General features: G+C 43.1%; 1 protein-coding gene and 1 non-coding gene across 6 annotated transcripts in view; one reads left to right on the top strand and one right to left on the bottom strand.

Moving 5' to 3' along the window:
* KIAA1549L (KIAA1549 like) overlaps positions 1-12,520 on the bottom strand; it is a 289,877-nt gene that overhangs the window by 249,377 nt on the left and 27,980 nt on the right. The gene's annotated exons all lie outside the window — the stretch shown is intronic.
* TRNAD-GUC (transfer RNA aspartic acid (anticodon GUC)) lies at positions 1,866-1,941 on the top strand. Its single transcript has one exon. It is a non-coding gene; the product is annotated as a tRNA-Asp (tRNA).

Raw genomic sequence — 12,520 nt, 5'->3', positions numbered from 1 at the left:
CTAGTCACATTTCAAGTGTCAGTAGCCACATGGGGCTAGTGGCTAAAGTACTGGACAGAGAAGACATAAAACATTTCCAATAGAACACAGAAAGCTCTCTCGATGAGCAGTTACAGACCATTCTCTTGAGTTTGTGGCCCTCTTTCATCTGACAGAATGACAAGTGTGTCCAAGATAATCAGATAAATGGGTTTTCTTTTTTTTTTTTTTTTTTTTTTACACAGAGACAGAGAGAGGGATATATAGGTACAGACAGACAGGAACGAAGAGAGATGAGAAGCATCAATCATCAGTTTTTCGCTGCGACACCTTAGTTGTTTATTGACTGCTTTCTCATACGTGCCTTGACCGTGGGCCTTCAGCAGACAGAGTAACCCCTTGCTCAAGCCAGCGACTTTGGGTCCAAGCTGGTGAGCTTTTGCTCAAACCAGTTGAGCCCGCGCTCAAGCTGTCAACCTTGGGGTCTTGAACCTGGGTCCTTCCGCATCCCAGACTGACGCTCTATCCACTGCGCCACCACCTGGTCAGGCTGAATGGGTTTTCTGAATAGAAGGCTCTTAATTTATATCGTTTTATAATCCAGCTGGTGTCCAGCTGGAAATAAAACCAAAATATACTGGAAGTCTCCCTGACGCCAACCAGCCACATGTATAGGCTGGAATGGATCAGTCTGCCTCAATTTCCTTCTCCACAAAGCAATTATTAATAAAAAGCCACTCACTGTTTGTTTTGAATTATAAGGACTTATTAAAAGGGAAAAAAAACTACAAAATTTATAAAATCCCAAAGAAGAGTTGTTCAGGCATGGGCAGCTGACCAACTGAAGTATTATACAACAGGGTAGTTTTTAAAACTTCATTTCCTGGCCCACAGCAAGGGCTGAAACCAAATCCAACAAAGGCATAATACTCCCGCGCGGGACTCTCATGATCATCAATCAGTGTTACCATCAGAAGTCCCGCAGCCCGAGGAGGCAGGGACACATCACGCAGAGGGCTTTCAGGACATCTGACTCGGGTGTTCACCCCACCTGAGGATCGGTGCTCACGCTGTGCTGTCTGGGGCTAACTGCTGCTTGAAAGAATCTTTAAAACCTAGAGAATCCTCTGTGTTTGAGACTCTTGAGGCTCCTCCATTCTGGCTCTCTCCCATGGCAACAGTGTAAAGAAGCTTATTGTTGAAAGGGTCCTCTCTCGGGCTTTGACTTGCTGTAGAGCTTAGAAAGGCAAAATGACTGTGCCAGCATGAGCAGTGTAGTCCAGGGAGAAAGGACAGGGACTTGGCTGTTCCACTGGATGCCTCAGACATATGCTGCTTCATTTTAGGAACAGCAGGGAAGATGCTCACCTTACAGTCACACCTTCCACTGCAGCAGGACCTTGGCCCTTTTACTGCATTCTGGATGATGTACTTGCCTCTGGGTCTAAGCATAGGCAGGCAAAGAAGGATCCCCTGTGAGCATGTTACAAAGGATAAAACATCCATACATTTGAAAGCCAAATTCAGCACAGGTAGTCTAACACCTAAGACTGACAATGGGTGGAATATTTGAAATGGGGACTATCTGTGAAAGTCCACGGTGTACAGGCACCATAATCAGGCAATCCAGGTGCCTACTGAGCAACCCAGTGTCTAATACAGTGCCTAGAACATGGTGGGCACTTGATGAATATTTGTGAGTGAAAAAATTAATGAATGATTGAGTTCGAAACTTATAATGCTCTGCACTAACCTAACACAGCTACAACTTCATCCTTCTGAACTGAAGCGGGAAGCAGGAGAAAGCAGACTGGCCTCACCTGGCATTTCACCAGTCTTATCGGTAACCCACAGAGGAAAGACACCATAAAGAAATACGGCACTGGGCCCTGGCCGGTTGGCTCAGCGGTAGAGCGTCGACCTGTCGTGCGGGGGACCCGGGTTCAATTCCCGGCCAGGGCACATAGGAGAGGCGCCCATTTGCTTCTCCACCCCCCCCCTTTCTCTCTGTCTCTCTCTTCCCCTCCGGCAGCCAAGGCTCCATTGGAGCAAAGATGGCCCGGGCGCTGGGGATGGCTCCTTGGCCTCTGCCCCAGGCGCTAGAGTGGCTCTGGTCACGGCAGAGCGACGCCCTGGAGGGGCAGAGCATTGCCCCCTGGTGGGCATGCCAGGTGGTTCCCAGTCGGGCGCATGCGGGAGTCTGTCTGACTGTCTCTCCCCGTTTCCAGCTTCAGAAAAATACAAAAAAAAAGAAAAAGAAAAGAAATACGGCACTGACTTGACCGTATTAAATGTCAGGTGTCAAAAACACCATAAAATTTAAAAGACAAATAATAAATTGGCAAAAATGCCTGTAACATATGATAAAGACTGAATATTAGGAATCTACAAAGAGGTCTTAAAATAAATAAGATATAAAGTATCTTTTTTTTTAATATTTTTATTTATTTATTCATTTTTAGAGAGGAGAGAGAGAGGGAGAGAGAGAGACAGAGAGAGAGAAGGGGGGAGGAGCTGGAAGCATCAACTCCCATATGTGCCTTGACCAGGCAAGCCCAGGGTTTCGAACTGGCAACCTCAGCATTTCCAGGTCGACACTTTATCCACTGCGCCACCACAGGTCAGGCAAGATATAAAGTATCTTAATAGAAAATGGGCAAAGGATGTGAACAGACTCCACACACACACACACACACACACACACACACACCATAGCTAGCTAGTAAGTACATAAAAAAACAAAGTTCAATCTCTCTGCTGGCAATTCACATCAAAACAACAATATGAAACCATTTTCAACTATCAAATTGGCAAAGGTCTTCTGTTGTCTTGGTTTTTAAAGACAATACCCAACATTGGCAAGAGTGTGGAGAAATGGGTTCCCTTCCACACTGTTCATACACTTCTGAAAGATCATTTAAAAGCTTGTGCCTGCCTGACCAGGCGGTGGCACAGTGGATAAAGCGTCGGACTGGGATGCGAAGGACCCAGGTTCAAGACCCCAAGGTCGCCAGCTTGAGCGCGGGCTCATCTGGCTTGAGCAAAAAGCTCACCAGCTTGGACCCAAAGTCGCTGGCTCCAGCAAGGGGTTGCTCGGTCTGCTGAAGGCCCACAGTCAAGGCACATATGAGAGGGAAATCAATGAACAACTAGGGTGTCGCAACAAAACACTGATGATTAATGTTTCTCATCTCTCTTTGTTCTTGTCTGTCTGTCCCTATCTATCCCTCTCTCTGACACTCTCTCTGTCCCTGTTAAAAAAAAAAATTAAAGATTAAAAAAAAAAAAAGCTTGTGCCAAAAGTCTTAAAAATGTGCACCCTTTTTGATTTAGTAATTCTATTCCAGAAATTTATATTCTAAGGATATAATCAGAGACATACCAATGATTTACAGGAAAGACATTCATCAGATATTCATGGTAGGGGAAAACAGAAGTCACCTATAAATCCATCAATACAAGGATTGTTAAGTGAACTATATTACTAGCCTAGGACAGAAACTATGCATCATTCTTTAAAGTCTTTTTACCATTTTCCACAATAATCAAGAGCTAGAAGAAACCCAAACGTTCATTACCTGATGAATAGATTTTAAAAAGTTCTGTATACATACAATGAAATGTTATTCAGACTTCACAAAGAAGGAAATCTTGTCAGATGCCACAACATGGATGAACCTTGAAGATGTTATGCTAAATGAAATAAGCCAGACACAAGTGCTATAGGAGTCCACTTATAGGAGGTATCCAAAGTATTTAAATTCATCAAGACAGAGAGGAGAATAGTTGTTACCAGGGGCTGGCAGGAGAGGGGAAAGGGAAGTTATCTAATGGGTATAAAGTTTCAAATTTGCAAGATGAAAAACTTCTGGAGAGCTGTTTCACAACACTGTGAATATACTTAATACTAAAGAACTGTCCACTTAAAAATGGTTAAGATGGTAAATTTTATGTTATGTGTCGTTTATCACAATTTTATAAAACCCTTTTGCAAAATTATCTAATCATCCATGGATTATTCACTCTATAAATTACCACACTATAAAATGCATTTCATGTTAAATCCATACTGCACACAGCTTAATTTCTGTGTGACTCTGAAGGCACATCAAAATGTTGCAGAACTCATTTATAATGATGATCTTCATAACTAACAATTATAATTTTAATAGACTTCCTGGCCTGGGTGCTAATTAAAAGTAGCAGTTAATAAAAATACTAGGTAGTAGATGTGCTGAATTAAGAAATAATGTCACAGGTGCTTTGCCAATGGCTCTCTCCGAGTTTTCCAGAGGCACTTCCAGGGATTTCCAAATATTCTGAAACACCCAGACCCAGGAGACTCCATGTCTTTACACACTAACTCTCTATCAGACCCTAGGCTCAGCTTTTCTTTTTGTAATATCACCACCGTAACTAGAGGCACTAGACATACACAGGTAATCTCACCCTCTATAACAAGGCAGTCTCAAAAGACGGCGCTACAATGAATGTGGCATCTGGCCCTCAGCATGGTGCAGAAGTCCACACCAGCAGTTTGTGGAGATGAACTGTTAACTTTTTCATTATAATTGTCACTTTTTTTTGTTTCCCCAGTGCCTAAAACAAGTTCCTGGTCTGTTAATTAGGATTATAATTTATCCAATAAATAAGTGAAGATAATTAATTACATAGATGTACTGGAAGAATAAAATAAAAAGACTAAAGTCAGAAGTTTCTAGCCTAACCTGTGGTGGCACAGTGGATAGAGAGGCGACCTGGAAAATTGAGATCCCTGGTTCGAAACCCTGGGTTTGCCTGGTCAAGGCACATATGAGAAGCAACCAATGAACAACTAAAGTGAATCAACTATGAGTTGATACTTCTCTCTTTCAAAAATCAATAAAATCTTAAAAAATAAAGTCATAAGAAGTTTTAAATATTTGCCTATCATGCTAAATGACAACATAACAATCCTAACTGTACCTTTTTTTTTTTTTGGTGGCAGAGACAGAGAGAGTCAGAGAGAGAGACAGATAGGGACAGACAGACAGGAAGGAAGAGAGATGAGAAACATCAATTCTTCGTTGCGGTTAATTAGTTATTCATTGATTGATTTCTCATATGTGCCTTGACCGGGGATTACAGCAGACTGAATAACCCCTTGCTCGAGCCAGAGACCTTGGGCTCAAGCTGGTGAGCCTTGCTCAAACCAGATGGCCCATACTCAAGCTGGCAACCTCGGGGTCCACATCCCAGTCTGATGCTCTATCCACTGCGCCACCGCCTGTGTTCCCTAACTGTACCTTATTAAGGGAACACATCTTCTCCTAGAATGAATTATTCTAAACTCAGGTCCAACAAAAGCAATGTTCCATTGACCACTCACTCTGCAGAATGTTTTTTTTATTTTGTTTTGTTTTGTTTTGTATTTTTCTGAAGTTGGAAATGGGGAGGCAGTCAGACAGACTCCCGCATGCGCCCGACCGGGATCCACCTGGCATGCCCACTAGGGGGCGATGCTCTGCCCATCTGGAGCATTGCTCTGTTGCGACCAGAGCCATTCTGGTGCCTGGGGCAGAGGCCATGGAGCCATCCTCAGCGCCCGGGCCAACTTTGCTCCAATGGAGCCCTGGCTGCGGGAGGGGAAGAGAGAGACAGAGAGGAAGGAGAGGGGGTGGGGTGGAGAAGCAGATGGGCACCTCTCCTGTGTGCCCTGGCCAGGAATCGAACCCGGGACTCCTGCATGCCAGGCCGACGCTCTACCACTGAGCCAACTGGCCAGGGCCCTGCAGAATGTTAATAAGTATTCTTGATAAAAGGATTCCATGTTCAAACAAGTTTGGGAGATTCTGGAGTAAACAAAGCAAAATTGATTTCTTTGGCGCCAAATTCTCATGCTCTAGCGAGGGTGACTATTCATCTTTAGAAAAGGGGTGTCCAAGCCAGCGTTTCCCTAAACCATCTAAAAATGAAGTGCTTTTAAATAGGGGATCTCATGAGATTCATGTTCCCCAGAGTCGACTATGGAAAATCTTCACACTACTTCTTGTGAAGGATTTAGTTATGCAGGGATTATGTAATATCCTGGTGATGGAGAGCATCATTTAAGATTATAACTAGAATCAGACTACTTGGGTTTGAATCCCGTCACTGTCACTTACTAGCTCAGGTAAGTCATTAAACTTCTCTGTGTTGTCATTTCCTTGTTTGCAAAAAGGAGAGAGAATAACACCTACCTCACAGCAGACTAATATGCATAAATGTTTGTACTCATGTTTAATAGTTACATAATAATATTTCAATAAATTAAGAAATTACGCCTGACCAGGCAGTGGCACAGTGGATAGAGTGTTGGACTGGGATGCAGAGGACCCAGGTTTGAGACCCCGAGGTTGCTGGCTTGAGCGCGGGGTCACTGGCTTAAGTGTGGGATCATAGTCATGACCCCATGGTCGCTGGCTTGAGCCCAAAGGTTGCTGGCTTGAAGATCAAGGTCGCTGGCTTGAGCCCAAGGTCACTGGCTTGAGCAAGGGGTCACTCACTCTACTGTAGCCCCCAGGTCAAGGCACATATGAGAAAGCAATCAATTAACAACTAAGGAGCCGCAAGGAAGAATTGATGCTTCTCATCTCTCTTCCTTCCTGCCTGTCTGTCCCTATCTGTCCCTCTCTCTGTCCCTGTCTCTCTCGTTAAAAATAATAATGATGATAATTAATTAATTAATTAATCACAATAATAAGTCTAAGAGATTACCAATAAATCTGGGAATAAATACAGCTGATCCTCCTCTGGCGGGAGAAGGCACCAGTTCCCTAACCATGAGTGACCTGCCTGCCGTGCCATCAGGCACAGAGCAAAATGAGCAGCACTGATTAATGCAGCCAGCTGGTTAAGCGGAGGTCTGTTAAAACACTCCTTATTATACAGCACTATGTGCTTCAGTACTAATACTAGAGCCAGGCAGCACCCAGAAACACCATTCCCTGCCCCATGGTAGAGCCTAACTGCTTTCCCAGCACAATCCAGCCCACACAGTCTTATTTATAGCAAGTCTGTAAGGATGTCAGTAATTCAGGAAATGCCTATCTTAGTAACATTTAGCCAGTACACTTAGTCTGCAAAACAAGCTCCAAGAACAATATATATAATTATTTTTACAATCTGGATTTAATAATAGGAGTTATGCATATACAATAACCCAAAAAGACAAGTTTCCAATAGCCACTGGACATAATATTGGATAAACATATAGACTTTTCTTACTGTGCAGTTCATATAAAATATTCATGTAAGAAATAGAACATTAGCTGATTTAAACATCGCTTTTTTTATTGGCTATAACACAGGCTTAGAAACCTTTAAGTTAAATGAAAATTAAATGCTTTTGATTTAAGATGTTTCCTACTCTGACCTATAAACATTAAAATGACTAGAAGCACCACAAAGCAGGAATAAGAATGTTTCACCTACATGACGCCACATTTCAGACCTGCATTTATAAGTAAAAAAGGTGTTGCACCTTCAAGGTCAGAAAGGACCAGACAGGACAAGATGTCCTGTGCACAGCTAGAATAGAAGGCACGGTAGAACCATAAGCAAAACCCTGCCCCCCCACACACACACACACAAGCAGCGAGGTAAGACTTGAATGGAGTACACCCTGTGGGTTTTCATCCATCAAACCTAAGTCTCTGACTTTATTTCCTAATAACACTCAGTGGTACTTAATCTGTGCATGAGAATGCAAGTGAGCCTTACTTCATTCAAATACAATGTTCCAGAAAATGGTAATACACTGAGTGTTGCTCAAAAGCACTGGAAGACCCAACACTTTAAAAGGAAAACTATAACAAACTCTCCCTTGTCATTGAAAAAGTTACCTGCACTTGGAGTCCTGCCATTTGAATTTCACAAATCCACAGAATAAAAATTAAATATAAGGAAAAATGAAAACAAAACAAAATAAAACAAACTAGGTTGAGCAATGAACCAAGAGTTTACAATTCTCAATTTTGTCAAGTAAAAACATTTAAAATCTAAAACAGAACAACCACTACTACCACAAAACCCTGCCATCCATCAGCAGGGAGGTTCACAACCGGGCTGCACAAGAGAATCCCCTGGTGAGCCTGGACCCCACCCACCCCAGCAGGAGGCCCAAGACACCCTGATCAGCTGTCTCAGGTGGAGCCAGGTCACTACCATTTCTAAAAGCTCCCCAAGGATTCTAGTGTGCAGCCTAGCTTGAGAACCATCATCATTTCATAGAAGAAAGGACATTTTAAAACCAAAACATTAAGGCTATATAATCTCAGGTTATGGAGTAGCTATTAAAAGTAAATAAAATTAGGCTTACAAATAACACACTATATTAACTTTGTATTTCTCATTTCACCTCTACAACTTAGGACCAACACTTGGGGACATCTGGTCTACACCAGCAGACTGCACTTCCCCATCCCCCACTCCATTTGTAGTCCATGAGAACCTGGCTGTGTCCTCTCCACACCACTGACGTAGCTTTGAAGCTCATGAAGGAATCTTGTGCAGCCAAATCCAATCACTTTTCCTGATTTCACCTACGCCCACATCTCTGCAGCATTTCATACAGTGGGCTAGTCCTGCCTTCTTCTGCCTTCCTGAAACTGTATTCCTCCTGGCCTGGCAAATGATTCACTATTGCCCACACACATCTTGCAAGTCCTGGCTTCTAGTTTTGCTCTGGCTGCCCCCCTTTCTTGGAACTCCCTTCTGCCTTCTTCGTAGATCCAAGCCTACACGCACTTCAAGGACAAAGTCAAATGCTACCTACTTGTACACCCATCTATGTTCCATGCATGGGTCCACAGGGAACGTGGTAGAATTTAAAATGCAGTATTAATTTCAAGGGGTGAGATGAGATCATAAACTGAAAAGCCAACTTCAATGTCAAAAGCCATGAAGAAGGCTCTGGTGGGTGGCTCAGTGGATAGAATGTTGGCCCAGCATATCAATGTCCAGAGTTCGATTCCCAGGGTCCACAGGAGAAATGACCATCTGAAACCACCTTCCTCTTCTCTCCCTCCTCCCCTCCCACAACCAGTGGCTCGGTTGGTTTAAGCGTCGCCCTGGGCGCTGAGGATAGCTCTGTTGAAGTGCATCAGCCTCAGGCACTAAAAAAAAGCTCAGGACTCTAGCACTGGCCCCAGATGTGGTTGCTGGGTGGATCCTGGTCAGGGCGCATGTGGGAGTCTGCCTCACTATCTCTCCTCCTCTTACCTTAAAAAAAAAGAAAAAGAAAAAGCCATGAAGACTGAAAGCCCTGGAAAGCAGAGAACGAGATGCACTGAGGCAGGTGTTTGAGTATCAAGATGGTTAACAATGTCCATTTCAAGAAGAATCGTGAAGCCAGAACTGGTCCAGGTACTTCCTCTAATGAGCTGGTGATAACAATTTCTGTTTGGGGGGTTATTTTTTTAGGCATTGCCTAGGAACATGAAATTCATGATCTCATTTAACCCTCACAACAACTCCAGGAGGAATGTAATACTGTCCCCATTTACAAATGCAGTTTACATCAACAGTGCAAGTAATAGACTCGCCCAGAAGCACCCAGCTAACAGACGGCTCACCAGGAATTGAGGCCACTCTTTCCCATTTCCAAAGCTTGTGAGAAATCCCTCCGCCACAATCCACTGCCTCCTCCTTTCATGGTAAACTTCCGAAGCCTTAGCTCCCTTTTTCAAAATGAGGGGTTGGTCTTAATGATCCCGATGGCCCACACTCCAAATCTAATATTCCACAGTTTTGTGAAAAAGGATGGGGGGGGGGGTTAGAAGTAAAAACTCAGCAGAGGCCCGCGAACAAAAAATAAAAGAGAGGCAGCAATAACAGAGACACATGAGAAAAAACAAAATGGTCTTTGTGGTCCCTGCTAGCCCAGACTCCCTTGGGTTTTTTCCTGGCTGTTTTAAGTCTGTTACCTATTCGGAGATGGGTGTTAGGTAACTTTATCCTCTACTGGGTTTTGCTTCCCAATCTCATCCCAAAATGCCCTGAGGACTTACAGAAAACCACTATGGAAATAAAAGCACAGGGAAATTAAAAAAAAAAAAGATGTGAGAACACACTAGAAAAACTAAGCTTTTGGGTTTTCCATTTAAAATTGAGAAAGAGGATTATGATAATGATCAAATGAAATCATTCCAAAGGGATGTTTTCCAAAGAAGGAGAATAAGCGAGTAAGGAGAACAGAAAGGGAAAAAGCAAGCAGAATGACCTTGATTTAGCAACTGATCTTCATTGATTTTCTTTCACCTTCTTAATTCTGGGAAAAGTCACACTCCAAAGTGTGTGACATTAGAGCCTACCCTCAATGAAATCAGTGGATTAACAAAAACATCAGTGAAGCACAAAGGAGGGAACCGTCTTGGAAGAAATGCTACCTCCTTTAATTTCTAGGAAAACCAGCCAGAAAAACAAGAACTCGATGGAAAGCTTCGGGATGGAAAATGTCATCCATTTTACTTTCCCACAAAAAGCCCTTTAGAGAACAATAAATTATGAACTGCCACCTTTCTGACCTGTGATAAAGAATTCTGCAAAGCCATCAAACCAATACATTAGTACACCGGGACCTTTAAAGTCTAGGATTTCACAAGTGGCGACATTCACACGATTGGGAGTCAGTGAGGGAGACAGTTTTGAGATTCCTTCCAAGCTTCACAAATTCCTCCTCCTCAAAAGAAAGAAAAAAAATGAACACAGATACTATGATCCCTGCCCCTCAATGTCTGCCCTCCCACAACCCCCCAGCACCAGTCACACTTTATCTGACCTCTATTATGTTGTTTTAAAGAAAAGGTTTCCCACAAAAGCACTTTTTGGCCTTTTTCAGATTCAGTTTAAGGGCAGGACGCCTACCTAATCTCAAGGGCAGCGTCAGAGGTGAGGCAACCAACTCCCACAGAGGAGAATCTGTGTCACCTTGGACTCGAAGCGCTTGGATGCAGAGACGCCAGAAAAACTTGCTTGCACACAGGATCAGTGTGCAGAAAGCTTTCCTAAAGGTGTAGGAAGCTCTAAAAGATATACATACATTTAATTTTGGAAAACATTAGAAACCACTGAATCCATCTTTGCACGTAGGGGAAACAGAAGCACGTGATTGGCCCAAAACCAAGGCCAACAGCTGGTAAGTAGCAACGTCCCCTGCACTTCACTTCCAGCTCAGAATTCAGTTCCACTCCACTTTGCCCTCCAGGCCAGTTTTTGGTTCAAGTAATTTCCCTCCTAGCTCTGAGAACATACTAACTCAGTTATGACGTGTTTTAGAGAAAAACAAATTACGGAACACACTTTCCAATCTTTCCATTTTGTACTTACTAAATACCTGTTCCTTACTTTGAAGAGTAGAATTCATTGAGATTTTTTTTCTTTAGAAATTGCCCTGGCCAGTTGGCTCAGTAGAGTGTTGGCCCAGCGTGTGGAAGTCCCGGGTTCAATTTCCGGTCAGGGCACACAGGAGAAGCGCCTATCTGCTTCTCCACGCCTCCCCCCTCTCTCTACCTCTCTCTTCTCCTCCCATAGCCATGTCAAATTGTTTGAGCAAAGTTGGCCCAGGGCACTGAGGATAGCTCCACAGCCTCACCTCAGGCACTGGAATGGCTTGGTTGCTGGGCAGAGCATCACCTGGTAGGGGCTTGCTGGGTGGATCCCAATTGGGGCACGTACAGGAGTCTGTCTCTGCCTCCCACTTCTCACTTCATAATAAATAAATAAATAACTTACTTTTTTTTAAGTACATGATTAAGTAACAGTGAAATTTCTATCATCTTAACCGCCCTTAAGAAGACAGCTATCTTGTTTAGGAAGGGGGGAAATGATAAGCTTCTTGGGCTTGGAGGATGAGACCCCATAGGCAGGGATCATTAAAAGAAGAAGTGGCCAAAGAAAGCTCAACAGCTCTGAACGAGAACTGGGATGAGTTTGGAGATAGAGGATAAAAGAGAAAAGATAAAAAGATAAGGACAGAGGGCTGCGGGTTTTTAGAGTTGGCCGAGGAACTCGGCAGAACAAGGACACAGCATAACTTTCCTTTGGACTCCCCAAACATCCTTAGGGTCTTCCTTCTTAGCAAAGCCAGCAAAAGCAAAAACAAACAAGTGGGACGACATCAGGCTAAAACTTCTGCCCACAAAGGAAACCATCAACAAAATGAAAAGGCAACCTCTGGAATGGGAGAAAAATATTTGCAAATTACATATCTGATGAAGGATTAATATTCAAAGTATATAAACTCATACAACTCAGTAGCAAAAAATAAAATATACAATTCATTTTAAAAATGGGCAGAGAAACTGAACATTTTTCTAAAGAAGACATACAAATGGCCAACAGGTACATGAAAGATGCTCAACATCGCAAATCATCAAGGAAATACCAACCAACACCACAATGAGATGTGATTTCACACCCTCTAGAATGGCTACCATCAAAAAGACAAGAGATAATTGTTGGTGAGGATGTGGAGAATAAGGAACCCTTGTGCAACTGTTGGTGAAAATGTAAACTGGTGTAG

Source organism: Saccopteryx bilineata, chromosome 1 (genome assembly GCF_036850765.1).
Source record: "Saccopteryx bilineata isolate mSacBil1 chromosome 1, mSacBil1_pri_phased_curated, whole genome shotgun sequence".
NCBI classification, from domain to species: Eukaryota; Metazoa; Chordata; class Mammalia; order Chiroptera; family Emballonuridae; genus Saccopteryx; species Saccopteryx bilineata.
Note: the sequence above shows the minus strand (reverse complement) of the source record. Positions and strands in the feature narration are given on the sequence as shown.